This window comes from Alligator mississippiensis, unplaced genomic scaffold (assembly GCF_030867095.1).
Source record: "Alligator mississippiensis isolate rAllMis1 unplaced genomic scaffold, rAllMis1 scaffold_61, whole genome shotgun sequence".
Lineage (NCBI taxonomy): Eukaryota > Metazoa > Chordata > Crocodylia > Alligatoridae > Alligator > Alligator mississippiensis.
In genome coordinates, this window is record NW_026775411.1 from 57,124 (window position 1) to 63,698 (window position 6,575).

The 6,575-nt window shown below is 51.0% G+C and overlaps 1 non-coding gene across 1 annotated transcript; it reads left to right on the plus strand.

The window, feature by feature from the left end:
• The first annotated feature begins 5,857 nt into the window (after positions 1-5,857).
• Positions 5,858-5,929, plus strand: TRNAA-UGC (transfer RNA alanine (anticodon UGC)). The gene has a single exon. It is a non-coding gene; the product is annotated as a tRNA-Ala (tRNA).
• The last annotated feature ends 646 nt before the right edge of the window (positions 5,930-6,575 follow it).

Consider the following 6,575-nt stretch of genomic DNA (forward strand, 5'->3'; position numbering starts at 1 on the left):
CCACGTTTTCCCCATCAGCCACTGCCAGGACAGGGCTGGGCAGTGAAGGGCACGACTGGGACCCAACGGGGACCCTGGCAGGAGGGCACTGCTTGTAGTATACAAACCCTCCCGTGGAACCCACGGGCCCACCCCCAGCCAAGTAACCCTTCTGCTTCCCTGCAGCCCCTTGACGGGAACCCCATCCATGCCAGCCGGGATCTGACCCATGCACCTGTTACTACCTTCCTCTGCCTGACAGATGGGACCCATGAGGCCACCCCAGCCCAGTATCGCCATCCACCCTTCAATCCGATCCATGGGCCCAGTATTCCCCCAACCCCGGCCTCCTCTGACCAGGGCAGTGGACACCTCCCACAGCGCTGCTTCCACTCACCTCCATGTACGTGCTGGCAGCATCACCCAAGGGATCGATTGACTCAATGCACAGATGATTTGTGGGTTCATTCTGGGGAAGTGACAGATCCCCAAAAGAAGCCAGGAGTCCTGAGCCACAGAGCCTTCCTCCCACCCCTTCCCTCCTTCCCTCAGCTAGAAACAGGACCCAGGAGTCCTCCCAAACCATGCCCCTCACTAGGGCATGCTGGACAGCACTCCTTTCGAAGAGCCAGAGCAGGGCACAACCTGCAAGTCCTGGTCCTCACGCCTGCTCTGCTCTAACGCGCTTCCTTCCCAGAGCAGCGAACCCGACACAGCCCCGTTCCCATCCCCTGGGTCCATCAGCCTCCCTGCAGGTCAGCTCAGCAAACATCACACGGGTTGTCTGCCCCCCAGGGAGGAAAGAAAAGGGCCCTGAGATAAGTGGGGTGAAAGGAGCGTCCAATCCCTCCTCCTTCCCCAAAATGCCAGGATCCAACTTCCCACCCACCTCCCTCCACTAACAGCAGCTCAAGGTCCTGTGCTCCCACCCAGGGCAAGGGCAATGCGCTCCCACCCAGGGCAAGTCTCCGCTCCCCGCCCCAGCTCTCCCCTGCATGGCCAGACCCACAGCGCTCCCAGGGCCACAGCTCCAGCCTCTCCCTGACTTCTTCCTCAGTGGCCAGCCCTCACTCCTGGATTCCCAGCCTGTCTCCCCTTTGCCTCAGCCCTCACATCCTGATCAGCCCCCTGCACCCTCAGGCCCTAGCTCCTCCATACTCACCCTCTCCCCCCTGCCTGGAAGCCCCAGCCCCACACCTGACAGCCTGCAGATCTGCATGGTGAGGGCATGGCTCTCAAGGCTGAAGTGCCCCAGGCACTTGTGAGCATCCTGGTAGGGCAGGTGGATTTGTTTCGGCCACGTTTTCCTCCAAATCGGACTTGGTGATCTGGTGCAGAATGACACTAATTCTACAAGGCCGTGAAGTAATGAATCTTGCAGCATTTCATTTTGAGAAAGATAACGGAGAATACCAAACAGCGGTGGTTCCCCTACTGTAATGCACTTCTTTGATAGTAAAAGGTCTCTCTCTAAAGTACTCTATTGCTCATGTATGATAGTGGATTTACATGATTCTGCTTATACAAGTTTAACTTATTACACGTTTATAGCTAGACAGTGTCAAGAAAATCCTGAGCCTTATTGTAGAATAGGGTAAGTCCTGCCTGGATCTTGTCCATCATCAGGTATGAAAGGCCAGCTCCTTCCTCCTCTTCACTCTCCCCAAATCTGAACCTCCATCATTTTCACTCTCCTGGTGAACCAGCTTCGTCTTCATCTGCTTCATCCTCCTCATCCCCTTCTGAAAGGCAGGTAAATTAATTCCTTACAGCTTTGCTTAAACCTCAAAGGCTTGTTTGTAAACTCATCTTAAATGAGCTTCTGAAATCTGACTCAATTCAGCTACAAAACCTTCTCCAGAAATCTTAAAAAAAAGACAGGACAAGTAACATCCCGCTTTTTCCTCTTTCTATAGGAAGAGAAAACACAGAACTGAATGTGCCACAGCATCGAATATGAGATGATGGGTACGGAAAAAAAAAAGCTTTTGGTACCAGCAATAAAATAACTGCTTTTGTAAAGTTATATCTCAGTGTAAAGATGTGTGCTCACATTTTCCTAAGCGCAGCTCTCCTTTAACCGTGCACAGCATCCATGACTACTCTCTTTGCAAGTGCATTGCCCCCCACCCCGCATTACCCAATAGGAGCAGTATGTGATACCGCCCTTCACCTGACACACGGAGCTGATTTGTGCTCCAGCACTTCCACAGTCACTTTAGTCTCAATTTTGTATTTAGATCCTGACTGAATGGCATAACTAATGACTGCATGTTTAGAGAAGTCACCCTCATCATCTTCATCTTCTGAGTTGGGGGCCTCATTACCTTCCTGATCAAATCAATCTAGGTAGGTGATCTCCTGAAGCAGCTCAAAAATCCTTTCCCTGTAATCCTTTAGGTTTGTGATGGCACAGCTGAAGAAGTCCAGGTCTTCAAGTTTTTAAGATTTTGCTAAAAATGAATTAAAATTGCTCACGGAGATGAAATAACTACTTGGTACGTCCAAGTATTGCGCTCCTGCCTCCTAAATGTCACTGACTTTGCTGGCTACCTCCCACCACCTCTTCTCCGTTGCTGTTTCCCATTGTACAGAGCTCATGTAAGAAGTCTTTGTGCTGACAATCAACATCCCTTCCCCAGAAGATCAGACACTCTCTCTACGCTTCCTTTGAAACAGGTTTGACCCACTTTCCATCCCATTGAAATGTGTGTCTTTGCTGCTGGATGCCCCAAAAGTACATGTGTCTTCAGAAATACGATCCTATAATCACCCAGGGAGATGCAAAGCTCTCCCATTCCCTGAGGTCGGCACAGCCAACTGTCCCAGTGCCGATCCTGCCATGCCTGGTGCACAGACAGCTTTCCATGGCCTGAATGGGGCAGCTGTGGATGTGACGATAGAGGTAATCCTGCTTAGAGGAGATCTGGGTTCTGCAGTCCATTGTAGTCACGAGTCGGCTTGTGTGAGTAGGAAGCTTCGGAGCCACCTCGGAGACCCGGCCATAGGGTATAATGGGGAATCAGTGAAATATCGACAGCTTTGTTGTTTTTTTGTCTGATTTGGGTGAAACTTGCAGGGATGGTAGCCCCTGTTGAGAGCATGAAGCCTGCCACGTTTCAAGAAGATCGGTGCAGGGGCTCGAGGGAACTGCACCCCACATTCTTGAAAGCAAAACTCACGTCACGTGTATGTGTTACGCCACAGCCGGGTGAAAACTGCAGGGGCGGTAGCCTTGCCGAGGCCATGAAACCTGCCAAGCTTCAAGACGATTGGTGCAGGGTTTTGGGGGAACTGCACCTCGAGCTGCTGACAGGCAAAACTCGTGACATAGATGACTGTGTGTGTTAAGGTGCAGCGGGCTGGAAACTGCAGCGATGGTGGCCCCTGCTGCGGCCACGAGGCCTGCCAGCTGGCGAGGAGATCGGTGCAGGGCTTCTGGGCTCGGGGGCCTGCACCTCTGGCTGCTGACAGGCAAAACTCGTGACATGGGTGCTTGTGCAACTGTGGCTGTTTTGAGGCATGGGACCTGGGATCACCGCAGACCTGGCTGCTACCAGTTACCAATTAATCATGATTCCCTCAGGGACCAGCTCAATACACAGCACCAAGAACAATCCACCGCCCCAAGACAGACGCCGTCAGTGCACTTAACAAAAGATGAAGCCTCTTCAGACTATCTACAGGAAAACCGGTCTCAGTTCTGCGCATCTCCATTTGATTTTGTAAGCATGAGTGCCTTGAGGCTGGCCACAACCAAAATGGCTCAGGATTAAAAAGTTAAGAGAAAATGTCAAGATGCCGTTTCATAGACACCTTGTTGTAAAAGGAAGAGGATTGGAAAAAAAGAAAATAAAACCCCATAATTTCAAGCTGGCTCCTACATGTCTGGTTATTCCTTAAAACTTGACGTTTTTCCTGGTGGTTAATCCATTTCTTGAGATGTTCCAAACCAGATAACCCCTGGTCACTGAGAAAGGTCATTCATTTAAATTGAAACTGTTATATAATAGGATTTTCCCTGTCACTTATGGCTTGGGACCCTCTTGATTTACACAATTCAAAGAATGCTTTGAAGAGGCTGGACTAAGGGGGTAAGAAAGCTGTAAAGCAGCAAACAGGGTGCTTCAAGAGAGAAAAATCTCTCTGACATCACCCGCTGTTGTTCCCAAGAAGCTGGCAGAAACAGATCCTCTCCCTTCAAGGATCGTGCTGGGAACTTTGCTTGTCATCAGATCACCCGAGTGCCTGGGAACAGTGACACCCCAGCTCTCGCTCTCTCTTTCTCTCTTTTTCTTTTTGTCTCTACGCATAGCTTTCTGAACCTAAATTGTATTAGTTAAGCTTCAGCTAAGTTTCCCCAAATACTCAATTAAACCAGGGGAATATTGTAATTGTTTTGTTTTCCCTTGCATGTCTATTACTACTAGTACCATTATAAATTGGATATGCTTCACAATAAATAACTTTTATAGTCAAACTGGAGGTAACCAGGTGTATTTTTCCTTCTCTACTTCCCTTCCCCACTTGCTCTGCAGCAACGCTTCTTTTACCTAAGCCAAAGATCCCTGTGAAGCCCAGAAATACTGCGGGGTCCGCTCATCAAGAGGCTACCACTACTAGGACAGTTAGGGCAAAAGATTGGGACGTGCTGAGTTTGAGACACATAAGGGGATCAGCTTGTATAGGCTGATTGGCCCACTTTGGCTCAGGCGTGCCCTAATGAACTGAAAGCTGGCCCGTGAGGGTGTCAGCCGGACACCCAGCCGGATTGAGAGGGATTCTGTTCACTGAGTGCTGGTGTCTGACTGCAGTGTAGTGTTACCTTAATGAACTGATTCCTGGCACATGAAGGTGTCAGCCTGTACATGCTGATCAACCCGGCCGGGTCAGGCATGTCATGTTAGTGTGTGTGTGCATTTGACTGATTTAGTGGCTGGTGTGTGTGCGCGCGCGCGCACATTTGACTGATTTAGTGGCTGGAGGAACCCAGCCCTACTGAAACGGAGTCCTGCAAGATAGCTCCATTGTGGGTGAGGTCTTGCAGAAGGGAGAGATACAGCTCCGTACAGAAACACAGGTAACACGAGCAGCACATTGATAGAATTGCAAAGACCCTAGAAATGTACCCCTAATAAATGAGCACACCCCAAAGTGACAGGCAAATCTAGTAACAGCTGGGATCATGGCTGGAAATCCATTTTGGGCCACCCCACACCATCTGGGCCAGGCAAGACACTGGTCATCAATTCAGTCTGTAATCTCAGCCCAAATGCCAGGTCCTTAGTCAAGCATGTATACTTAGTACCATGGGAATGGGGGGCTGTTAGTTGGCAGCCTGGTATGAAGAAACCACGCTCTGGTCTGGGCCAGACTGGTCAGTGGTGTCCGGGAGAGTCCCCCGGTGCCATAGAGGCATGGTGTGGGGTGGCCCAAGAAGGATTTCCATCTCTAATCCCAGCCCATGAGAAATTCCTTCCTTGAGCCTGTCTACTTAGTACAGTGGGGATGGGGGAACTGGCCCAAACAGTATTTCCAGCCATAACCCCAGTCCAAAACCAGGTTCTTATTCAGGTCCATGTACTGAGTACAGTGGGCATGGGGGGCTGGCAGTTGGCAGCTTGGCACGCAAAAACTGCACTTTGGGCCAGGCAAGACTCTGGTTGGGGGGTGTGGGATAGTATCCAGTGCCACAGAGGCATGGTGTGGTGTGGTCCAAAGAGGATTTCCTGTCGTCAACCCAGCCCCAAACCCAGTTCCTTATTCAAGCCCATATACTTAGGACAGTATTTGTGGGGGCTGCCAGTTCATGGCCTGGCACAGCCAAACCATGTCTTCAGTCAGGCAGGACAGCAAGGGGATGTCTTAGACTGCTAAAGGGGATGTAGCTCAGTGGTAGAGTGCATGCTTTGCATGTATGAGGTCCTGGGTTCAATCCCCAGCATCTTCACTTCTCATGGGGCAGCAGGGCAGGCCCTACAGAGACAGGTTAGAAGGTCTCAACCTATTCAGCCTCCACAGGAGAAGACTGAGAGGGGATCTGGTGGCAGTTTACAAACTCCCCAGGGGGGACTGGAGAGAATTGGGGGAAGCTCTGTTCCCCCCAGGCACCCCCAGGGTTACTAGGAATAACACCCTCCAATTGTTAGAGAAAAGGTTCAGGCTGGACACCAGGAAACATTACTTCACACTTAGGGCTGCCAGGCTCTGCAATGGGCTCCCAAGGGAGGTGGTGCTCTCCTACCTTGGGCGTCTTCAAGAGGAGGCTGAGCAGATATTTGGCTGGGGTGACATGATCCTGGCACCCATTCCTGCCTGAGGGAGGGAGTCAGACCTGATGAGCTGTTTAGGTCCCTTCCACCCCCAAGTACTATGATACTATGACTCTGGTCAGAGAAGACCAGGAGAGTCCCCTGGTGCAACAGGGACATGCTGTGAGGTGGCCCAAGACAGATTTCCAACCACAATCCCAGCCCAAGATCCACTTCCTTACTCAAACCCACATACTTAGTACCATGGCTGGGGGGAGCTGTCCGTTGGCATCCTGGCAGGGCCAAACCACGAGTTGGGCCAGGCAAGCTGTGGTCAGGGATGTG